Consider the following 12,288-nt stretch of genomic DNA (forward strand, 5'->3'; position numbering starts at 1 on the left):
CGTCTTTTCCCCTTACAGCGACAGAGGATGAGAGTGACGGGTAGAGGTGTACAAGATAATGAGAGATATTGATGGAATGGATAGCCAAAGGCATCCCGCCCCCCCCCCCCCAGGGCTGAAGTGTCTAACACGAGGAGGTAGAGTTCAGTATAGTCTAGATACAGAGGGGGATGTCAGGGGTAAGATTTTCTCAGAGAGTGGTGTGTGTGTGGAATGCACTGCCAGCGGCAGTGGTGGAAGCGGATACAATAGGGTATTTTAAGAGACCCTTAGAGCTTAGAAATAATAGAGGGCTATGAGCCAGGAAAATTCGAGGTCGTTTCTCGAGGAGGTCTCATGACCGGCACAACATTGCGCTCTATGGTCAATGAGATTTCCATGTTTCCATGAGGCAGTCACAGATGAGAGCTACAGGGAGTTAGTCGCATCTAGGCTGTCGGAAGCAGGTCGTTGGGTGACAGTCAGAGGGGGGGAAGCGAAAGTGAGCAGACAGGTAGTGCAGAGCACTCCTGTAGCCATTCCCCTGAATAATAAGTTTACTGTCATGGATACTGTTGGGGGGGGGTGGGGGGACACCGTCCAGGTGTGAGCCACAGTTGCAGGGCTTCCGGCACTGAGTCTGACCCTGTGGTGCAGAAGGGTGGGACGGAGAAGAGTAGAGCTGTCATCATTGGAGACTCTATAGTCAGGGATATTGCAACTGTGATAAAGAAGAAGAGGGAGTTGTATGAAATGTATAGGAAACAGGGGCTAAATCAGGTGCTTGAGGAGTATTAGAAGTGCAAGAAAATACTTAAGAAAGAAATCAGGAGAGCTAAAAGAAGACATGAGGTTGCCTTGGCAGTCAAAATGAAGGATAATCCAAAGAGCTTTTACAAGTATATTAAGAGCAAAAGGATTGTAAGGGATAAAATTGGTCCTCTTGAAGATCAGAGTGGTCGGCTTTGTGCGGAACCAAAGGAAATGGGGGAGATCTTAAATAGTTTTTTTTGCGTCTTTATTTACTAAGGAAGCTGGCATGAAATCTATGGAATTGAGGGAATCAAGTAGTGAGACCATGGGAACTGTACAGATTGAAAAAGAGGAGGTGCTTGCTGTCTTGAGGAAAATTAAAGTGGATAAATCCCCGGGACCAGACAGGGTATTCCCTCGGACCTTGAAGGAGACTAGTGTTGAAATTGTGGGGGCCCTGGCAGAAATATTTAAAATGTCGCTCTCTACGGGTGAAGTGACGGAGGATTGGAGAGTGGCTCATGTTGTTCCGTTGTTTAAAAAAGGATCGAAAAGTAATCCGGAAAATTATACACCGGTGAGTTTAACGTCAGTAGTAGGTAAGTTATTGGAGGGAGTACTAAGAGACAGAATCTACAAGCATTTGGATAGACAGGGGCTTATTAGGGAGAGTCAACATGGCTTTGTGCGTGGTAGGTCATGTTTGACCAATACATGGAGAGGTGGTAAATTGGATTAGACATTGGCTCGATGGAAGAAGCCAGAGAGTGGTGGTAAAGAATTGCTTCTCTGAGTGGAGGCCTGTGACTAGTGGTGTGCCACAGGGTTCAGTGCTGGGCCCATTGTTATTTGTCATCTATATCAATGATCTAGATGATAATGTGGTAAATTGGATCAGCAAGTTTGCTGATGATACAAAGATTGGAGGTGTAGTAGACAGTGAGGAAGGTTTTCAGAGCCTGCAGAGGGACTTGGACCGGCTGGAAAAATGGGCTGAAAAATGGCAGATGGAGTTTAATACTGACAAGTGTGAGGTATTGCACGTTGGAAAGACAAACCAACGTAGGACATACAGGGTTAATGGTAAGGTACTGAAGAATGCAGTGGAACAGAGGGATCTGGGAATACAGATACCAAATTCCCTAAAGTGTCGTCACAGGTAGATAGGGTCGTAAAGAGAGCTTTTGGTACATTGGCCTTTATTAATCGAAGTATTGAGTATAAGAGCTGGAATGTTATGATGAGGTTGTATAAGGCATTGGTGAGGCCGAATCTGGAGTATTGTGTTCAGTTTTGGTCACCAAATTACAGGAAGGATATAAATAAGACTGAAAGAGTGCAGAGAAGGCTTACAAGGATGATGCCGGGACTTGAGAAACTCAGTTACAGAGAAAGGTTGAATAGGTTTGGACTTTATTCCCTGGAGTGTAGAAGAATGAGGGGAGATTTGATAGAGGTATATCAAATTATGATGGGTATAGATAGAGTGAATGCAAGCAGGCTTTTTCCACCGAGGCAAGGGGAGAAAAACACCAGAGGACATGGGTTAAGGGTGAGGCGGGGGGGAGTTTAAAGGGAACATTAGGGGGGACTTCTTCACACAGAGAGTGGTGGGAGTATGGAATGAGCTGCCAGACGAGGTGGTAAATGCGGGTTCTTTTTTTAACATTTAAGAATAAATTTGACAGATACATGGATGGGAGGTGTATGGAGGGATATGGTCCGTGTGCAGGTCAGTGGGTCTAGGCAGAAAATGGTTCGGCACAGCCAAGAAGGGCCAAAGGGCCTGTTTCTGTGCTGTAGTTTCTATGGTTTCTATGGTTTCATTTCTTTTACTTGACCTACCAACGTGCAACAGTTAGGTTTGTCCGGGTTAAACTCCTTCTGACATTTCTCCAACCCATATCTGTAACTGACTCATATCGCACTGAATTATTTGCCAGACTTCCACGCTCTCTGCAACACCACCTCTCGCCGTAACATCTGCAAACCTACTGACCCACCCATCTGCATTATCATCCAGATCATTTGTAAACATCACAGACAGGAGAGGTCCCAGTTACAACCATAGATACACATCACTTTATTGCATTAGAGCAAGGTAAATCAGTAACAGAACGCAGGGTAAAGTGTCACAGTTACAGAGAGAGTGCACTGCAGGCAGTCATTAGGGTGCAAGGGGCCACGACGAGGTTGATCGTGAGGTCAGGAGTCCATCTGATCGTCCAGGATCTGGGATGATTCTGATCGCGTCCACGATACCTTGAAGTGGGAGGGAGAAGAGACAGAGGTCCTGGTACACACTGGTACCAACGACATGGGTTGGAAAAGGGAGGAGGTCCTGACAAAGACTACAAGCAGTTAGGAAAGAAGATCACAGGACAAAGGAGCTGAAATAAGACAATCGGCCAATCGAGTCTGCTCCGCCACTCCGACATGAGCAAAATTATTCTCCCATCTAGTTCCAATTTCAGGCTTTTCCCCCAATATCCCTTGATACCCTGACAAATCAGATACCTATCAATCTCCTCCTGAAACACCCTCCATGATCGGGCCTCCACAGCTGTTTGTGGCAACGGATTCCATAGGTCCAGGACCCTGTGGCTAAAATGTTTCTCCTCATCGCTGTTTTAAATGGATACCCCCTAAGCCTAAGACTGCGGCCTTTTGTCCTGGACTCACCCACCAAGGGAAACAGCCTTTCCACATCTACTCTGTCCAACCCTTTCAACATTTGAAATGTTTCTATGATAACCCCACTCATTCTTCTGTACGCTAATGAATACAGTACAAGAGCCGACAAAAGTTCCTCCTATCTTAGCCCCTGCATTCCAGGAATGATCCTGGTGAATCTTTCCTGAATTCTCTCCAACATCAGTACATCCCTTGGGGCGCAAGACTGCACACAGTTTTCCAAATGAGGTCACACCAGTGCCCCATAGAGACTCAGCAACACCTCCTTACTCTTACGCATTATTTCTTTTGAAATGAACGCTAACATAGCATTCGCTTTCCACACAGCCGATTCAACCTGGTGGTAACCTTTAAGGTGCATTGCACGAGGACCCCCCAAGTCCCTTTGCACTTTTTGAATTTTCTCCCATTCTAAACAATAATCTGCCCAATTATTTCTTCTTCCAAAATGTACAGCCGTACACTTCTGTGGAAGAAAATATCAAGGTCTTACATTGTAATGGGCATTGAGGGAGCTAATGATTTGTTTTAAAATGTGAATTCGAAGTTTACAATCATTTATCTGTAACTAATGTACTCTGTGTGACTGAACTGTGCCTCGCAACCGAGATACAAAAATAATTGCATCTGTACTTCCTTGTTCTGAGAATTTTTATGTGTCCGCGGTTGAGCCAGCTGGCCTGAGAACTAACACTTCAGTAAAATGTGTAGCTGCTCAGGGACATATTTTTGCTACTTCGCTATTCGGTAGCGTTCTCTGAAAATGCTAGACAAAAGTTCAAATAAGGAATTATCTGACCATACAATGTCCTGAAGCACGTGACCTTTACTTCTGTAAAACAAAAATTCCACACAAGTGTCTCTTGTCACGTACCGTTGATGTATAAATATCACTGAGTTTTCTTGTCTGAGGGAGCTCCAGGATCCCGATTTTAGGGGCTGTGCTCCACATGATATCATGTGACAAATAAAGAATTTTCTACGGCTCTCTCACTCCGGGTCCGAGCATCGTTTGTCCGCGACAATTTCCTAACATTGTATCTCATCTGCCATTATTTTTTTTGCCCACTCTCCAAAACTGACCATGTCCCTGTGCAACTTTTCCGTTTGTTCAACACTTCCTGCTCCTCCACATATCATGGTGTCATCCGTAAAATAGACACACCTCCGAATATTATTACCACCACACACATATAACCATATAACCATATATCAGTTACAGTACGGAAAGAGGCCATCTCGGCCCTTCTAGACCATGCCGAACGCTTACTCTCACCTAGTCTCACCAACCTGCACTCAGCTCATAACCCTCCATTCCTTTTCTGTCCATATACCTATCCAATTTTTCTTTAAATGACAATATCGAACCAGCCTCAACCACTGCTACTGGAAGCTCGTTCCACACAGCCACCACTCTCTGTGTAAAAACGTTCCTCCTCGTGTTACCCCTGAACTTTTGCCCCCTAACTCTCAAGTCATGTCTGCTTGTTTGAATCTCCCCTACTCTCCTACACAACGCTTCTATTTGTGACTTTGTATGAACTTTAACATTATTTATTTTCACCCCCGCTCCACTATCTGCTCTGACACTCTGGTTCCCATTCCCTGGCGAATCTAATTTAAACCCTCCCCAATAGCACTATCAAACCTCCCTGCAAGGATATTGGTCCCTTTGTAGTTTAGGTGTAACCCGTCTCTCTTGTACAGATCCCACCTGCCCCAGAAGAGGTCCCAATGATACTGAACTCTGAAACTCTGCCCCCTACACTACTACCTCAGCCACTTGTTAATCTGCCATAGCATCCTATTCTTTCCCCCACTGTCACGTAGCACAGGTAGCAATACCGAGATTACCACCCTTGAGGTCCCGCATTTTAAATTCCTACCAAGCTCTCTATACTCCCTCTTCAGGACCTCCTCCCTCTTTCCTCCTACGTCATTGGTACCGATGTGTACCATGACATCTGACTGTTCACCCTCCCACATTAGAATGCTGTGCAAGCGATCAGAGACATCCCTGACCCTGGCACCCGGGAGGCAGCAAACTATCCGGGAGTCTCTGTCACGACCACAGAACCTCCCTTCTGTACCTCTATCTATCGTGTGCTCTATCACTACCGCTCTCATCTTCTTCAACCCTCCCTTCTGCACTGAAGAACCAGACTCAGTGCCAGAGATCCGGCTGCCTCAGCATGTCCCAGGTAAGTCTTCCCCCGCAACAGTATCCAACTCGGTATACTTGTTGTAGGAATTTCATCCAATTCTGCTCTACCGTCCTTCCATCTAGCTTACTTTTCCATTCGACTTGGGCCACTTCATCACTCATACCACTGTAATTTCCTTTGTTCCACTGAAATATTGTTACACCTGGCACCAACTTCTCCTTTTCAAATTTGAAACTGAACTTAATCGCCTCAGGTTCATTACACAGCACCCAATCCAAAACAGCCGATCCCCTGGTGGGCGTATGGACATGTTGCTCCAAAACGCCATCCCGTGGGCATTCTATAATCTCCCTTTCCTGAGATCGAGTACCTTCCTGACTCTCCCAATCCACTTTCATATTAAAATTCCACATAATTATCTTGACAATTTCCTTCTGTCACGCTTTTTGTATTTCCAGCTCTAACTGGTAGTCCACATCCCGGCTGTTGTTTCGAGGCATGTATATAACTGCTGCTGTTAGTGTCTTTTTATCCTTGCCATTTCTTAACTTCACAAAGAAGTTGAAAAGCAGGACCTCAAAGGTAGGAATCTCGGGAATATTCCCTGTGCCACGTGACAGTGAGTATAGGAATTGAATGAGGTGGAGGATAAATGAGTGGCTGAGAGATTGGAGGAGGGGGGCAGGGATTTAGACTTCTGGATCACTAGGACTTCTTCTGGGGCACATGTGACCTGTACAAAAATGAGGAGTTGCACTTGAATCCGAGGTGGATCAATATCCTGGCGGAAAGATTTGCTAAGCTACTGGGGAGATTTTACACTAGAATTGCTAGGGGTTGGAAACCAAACTGAAGAGATGGAGGAAAGGGATTTTGACTCACAAACAGAGAAAGCTTGGAGACAGTGCGAAAGGGGAGGATAGGCAGATGATGGAGAAGGTACGCGCCCTGACTGATGGCTTGAGATGTGTTGAAATTAATACGAGGAACATTATGAATAAAGCGGATGAGCTCAGAGCATGGATCAGCACTTGGAGCTACGATGTTGTGGCCATTACATAAATTTGCGGAGTGCAGAGCCAGGAATAGCTACTTCAAGTGCGAGCTTTAAATGTTTCAGAAAGGATAGAGAGGGAGGAAAAAGAGGTGGGTGTTGATCAGAGATAGTGTTACGGCTGTGGAAAAGGAGGAAGTCATGGAGGAGTTGTCTACGGAGTCTCTGTGGGTGGAGGTTAGAAACAGGAAGGGGTCAATAACTCCACTGGGTATTTTTTATAGACTACACAATAGTAACAGGGACATCGAGGAGCAGATAGGGAGACAAATTCTGGAAAGGAGTAATAAAAACAGGGTTGCTGTGGTAGGAGGTTTTAATTTCCCAAATAATGATCGGCATCCCCCTAGGGAGAGGGGTTCAGGTGGGGTAGAGTTTGTTAGGTGTGTTCAAGAGGGTTTCTTGACACAATATGCAGATAAGCCTACAAAAGGAGAGGCTGTACTTGATCTGGTATTGGGAAATGAACCTGGTCAGGTGTCAGGTCTCTCAGTGGGAGAACATTTTGTAGATAGTGATCACAATTCTCCCTTCTTTACCATAGCATTAGGGAAGGATAGGAACAGACAAGTTAGGCAACCGTTTAATTGGAGTAAGGGGAAATATGAGGCTATTAGGTAGGAAGTTGGAAGATAAATTGGAAACAGGTTTTCTCGGGGAAATGTACGGAAGAAATGTGGCAAATGTTCAGGGAATATATGCGTGGCGTTCTGAGTACGTACGTTCCAATGAGACATGGGAAGGATGGTAGGGTATAAGATCCGTGGAATAGAAGGGCGATTTTAAATCTCGTCAAGAAGAAAAGAAGAGCTTACAAAAGATTCAAAAAACTTGGCAATTATTTTTATAAATGACCTCGATGAGGAAGTGGAGGGATGAGTTAGTAAATTTGCTGAGACACAAAGGTTGGTGGTGTTGTGGATAGTGTGGAAGGCTGTCAGAGTTTAAAACGGGACATTGATAGAATGTAAAATTGGGCTATAAGTGGCAAATGGAGTTTAACCTAGATAAGTGTGAGGTGGTTTATTCTGGTAGGCCAAATATGATGGCAGAATATAGCATTCATGTAAGACTCTTGGCACTGTGGATGATCAGAGGGATTTTGAGGTCCGAGTCCATAGGACACTCAAAGCTGCTCCGCAAGTGACTCCATGGTTAAAAGCGCATAAAGTGTATTGGCCTTCATCAATCGTGGGGCTGAGTTTAAGAGCCGAGAGTTAAAGTTGCAGCTATGTAGGGTCTTGGTCAACCGTACTTGGAGTACTGTGCTCAGTTCTGGTCACTTCACTCGAGGAAGGATGTGGAAACCACAGAAACGGTGAAGAGAGGATTTACAAGGATGTTGCATGAACTGCGGAGCATGCCTTATGAGAATAGGTTGAGAGAATTGGCCTTTTCTCCTTGGAGCGACGGAGGACGAGAGGTGACCTGATAGAGGTGTACAAGACAATGAGAGGCATTGATCGTGTGGATTGTCAGAAGCTTTTCCACGGGCTGAAATGGCAGCCACGACAGGGCATAGTTTTGAAGTGCTTGGAAGCAGGTACAGAGGAGATCTCAGGGGTAAGTTTTTTTTTTTTTCCTTTTTTTTTACACAGAGAGTGGTGAGTAGGTGGAATAGGCTGCCGGTGGCTGTAGTGGATACGGAAACGATTGTTTTGTTTTTTAAGAGACTCACAGTTGGCTACTTGAAGCTTGGAAAACTGGTGTATAAAGGCTGTAATTAATCTAGTCAAGAAGAGAAGAAATGCTGACAGAAGGATTAGAGAGCCAGGGAATGTTAGACACCTAAAAATTATAAGGCTAACTGGAAGCAGCTTAAGAAGGTAATTAGGAGAGCCAGACCGGAAGATGGGAAGGCCTGGGTGGGCAGGATTACGGAAAATCCCAAGGCATTCTACAAGTATGTGAACAGCAAGAAGATAAGCCTTGAAAGTATAGGACCTATCAATTGTGACAGTGTGAAAGTGTATATGGAATCGGAGGAAACAGCAGAGGTACTTAATGAATACTTTACTTCAGCATTCACTATGGAAAAGCATCTTGGTGATTGTTGTGATGACTTGCAGCGGACTGAAAAGCTTGAGCCTGTAGATATGAAGAAAGAGGATGTGCTGGAGCTTTTGGAAAGCATCAAGTTGGATAAATCGCCGGGACCAGATGAGATAGAAGTATAGAAACACAGAAAACCTACAGCACAATACAGGCCATTCGGTCCACAGTGTTGTGCCGAAAATGTCCCTACCGAAGAAATTACTCGGCTTACCTATAGCCCTCTATTTTACTAAACACCGTGTACCAATCCAGAAGTCTCTTAAAAGACCCTACCGTATCCGCCTCCACCACTCTCTGAGTAAAATCATTACCCCTGACATCTCCTCTGTGCCTACACCCCAGCACCTTAAGCCTGTATCCTCTTGTGACAACCATTTCAGAGCTGTGAAAAAAAAGCCTCTGGCTATCCACACGATCAATGCCTCTCATCATCTTATACATCTCTATCAGGTCATCTCTCATCCTCCGTCGCTCCAAGGAGAAAAGGCCGAGTTCACTCAACCTATTCTCATAAAGAGGCTCCCAAATCCAGGCAATATCCTTTTAAATCTCCTCTGCACCCCTTCTGTGGCTTTCATATCCTACCTGTAGTGAAGCGACCAGAACTGAGCACAGTACACAAAGTGTAGTCTGACTAGGGTCCTTTATAGCTGCAACATTACCACTCGGTTCCCAAATTTAATTCCACGACTGTTGAAGGCTAATACACTGTACGCCTTCTTAACCACAGAGTCAACCTACTCAGCTGCTTTGAGTGCCCGATTGACTCGGGCCCCAAGATCCCTACGATCCTCCACAATGCCAAGAGACTAACCATTAAAGTTAGATTCTGCCATGATATTTGACCTGCCAAAGTGAACCACCCCACACTAATCTCTGTTAAACTCCATCTGCCACTTCTCAGCCCAGTTTGGCATCCCATTAACCTCTGACAGCCCTCGACACTATCCACAACACCTCCAACCTTTGTGTACACAACAAACTTACTCACCCACCTCTCCACTTCCTCATCCAGGTCATTTATAAAAATTGCGAAGAGTAAGGGTCCCAGAACAGATCGCTGAGGCACTCCACTGGTGACCGACCTCCATGCAGAATATCACCCGTGTACAACCACTCTTGGCCTTCTGTGGATAAACCAGTTCTGTATCCACAAAGCAATGACTCCTTGGACACCATGCCTCTTTACTTTCTCAATAAGTCTTGCATGGGGTACCTTACCAAATGCTTTGCTGAAGTCCATATACACTACATCTACTGCTCTTCCTTCATCAATGTGTTTAGTCACATCCTCAAAATATTCAATCAGGCTCGTAAGGCATGACCTGCCCTTGACAAAGCCATGCTGACTATTCCTAATCATATTATACCTTCTCAAATGTTCATAAATCCTGCCTCTCAGGATCTTCTCCATCAGCTTGCCAACCACTGAGGTAAGACTCAGTAGTCTATAATTTCCTGGGCTATCTCTACTCCCTTTTTTAAATAAAGGAACAACATTCTCAACCCTCCAATCCTCCGGAACCTCTCCTGTTCCCATTGATGATGCAAAGGTGATAACAGCGTACAGTTATTTATCATAGACTTGGAGAATCGAGGAACAGATCGCAGATGTTGAGGTGAGAGGGGAAAGGGATTTAATGGGGAGCCGAGTGACAACCTTCTGTTACCCGGATGGTGGTCAGTCTCCGGAACGAGCTGACAGAGGAAGTGTTCGAAGCAGATGCTTTAGAAACTTGGTCACGTGGGTGTATAACACGTGATCCCTCCAAAATGACGTCATTTCTGCGAACTCTGACCTGTTTTATCAGTGGTTGGCAGCCCGCCGGGTCCCGAGGCAATGGGAGGATCTTCGTCCTTATCGATGCGGGGTTCCTCTTTCCGAAAGTTCAGCTCTGAGTAGGTGGAGTTCAGACCGGCTGGGAGAGAGAGTCGGACAGGCAGATAAGGAAGAGAGTGAGAGCCGTAGAGAATGGGAGAGGGAGTCGTGGAGACAGAGAAGAGGGGGGTGCTTGAGAGAAGAGTGAGAGGGATAGGTGAGGGAGTGAGAAAAGGTGAGACAGCGAGAGAGAGGGTGAGGGATTGGGGAAGAGAGAGGTCAGAGACGCACAGACAGAGAGAGAGAGAGGAGACGGGGTTAGAGAAGGGGAAGTAGGTGAGAAAAGGGGAAAGCAGGAAAAGAGAGTGGGGTTCGAAAAGGGAGAGAGTGGTTAAGGTTTTATTCCGCGCTCCCACTTACCGTCTCTCCCACTGTCCTCCCTCCTCAACACCCCGACACGGTGCTAACTCATCTCCACCACCCCCGCCCCACAGCGCTCGCTCCTCATTGCCCCTCCCTCCACACGGCACATCCCATGCTATCTCTCCCCACCGACCCTTCCCACTGCACGCTCTCCTCAAACCATCTCACGGCTCTCCCTGAATTCCGCCTCTCCCTGAGCAAAACACTCGGCACTGACTATCAAACAGAGTTCCCTCCTCATCACATCCCTGACGTGTTCCCTCTGACTTATTCTCAAACAGGGAATCATTAGGGTCAACTGTGCGCTTGCCCTGAGATGTCTCCACAGGATTGGAAACATCAGCTAAACAGAGTCAACCAACAAAGATGAAACTGACCTCGATCAGTCCGGAACCGGGGCTCAGAGACGGTCTTGAAATTAATTGCCACGTACGACACATCAGGTTCAACTGAGGACAGAACATCGAGGGACAGACACTGAGTGAAACTCCTTCCACACCACCCTATCACACACTCCCGGGGTCAAACACAAAGTGAGGCTCCCTCCATACTCTCTCATCAGACTCCAGGGATCAAACACAGTGAGGTTCTCTCCACACCGTTCCAGCACTCACACCCGTGGCCAGACACAGAGTGACACTCCCTCCACACCGTCCCATTGCACACTCCCCTAGTCAGACTCAGAGTAAAACTACCGCCACACTGTCTCGTCGTCAAACACAAAGCGAGTATCCCCCACACCATCTGATCACACACTCCCCAGGTCAGACACAGAGCGAAGCTCCCTCCACTCCGTCCCATCACACACTCCCATGGTGAGACACAGTGTGTAGCTCCCTCCACACCGTCTCGCCACACACACCCGGTGTCAGAAACAGTTTGAAGCTCCCTCCACACTTTCCCATCACATACTCCTTGGGTCAGACACAGAGCAAAACTACTTCCATACCGTCCCATCACACACTCCCATGGTCAGACACAGTGTGCAGCTCCCTCCACACCGTCTCGTCACACACACACGGTGTCAGAAACAGTTTGAAGCTCCCTCCACACTTTCCCATCACACACTCCCGAGGTCAGACGCAGGGTGAATCTCCCTCCACACCGTCCCATCTCACAATCCCGTGGTCATACAGAGAGCGAAGCTCCCTGCATACCGTCCTATCACACACTCCAGGGGTCAGATACAGCGGAAAGCTCCCTCCACGCCGTTCCATCACACACTCCCGGAGTCAGACACAGAGTGAATCTCCCTCCGCTCCGTCTCTCTGCCCCACTCACCTTGGGAAGGAGACCCTGCGTCCGTTTTTGTAAACTTCACATTCGTGTAAGTCTCGCTGCCGTCC

Source organism: Mobula birostris, chromosome 13 (genome assembly GCF_030028105.1).
Source record: "Mobula birostris isolate sMobBir1 chromosome 13, sMobBir1.hap1, whole genome shotgun sequence".
NCBI lineage: Eukaryota > Metazoa > Chordata > Chondrichthyes > Myliobatiformes > Myliobatidae > Mobula > Mobula birostris.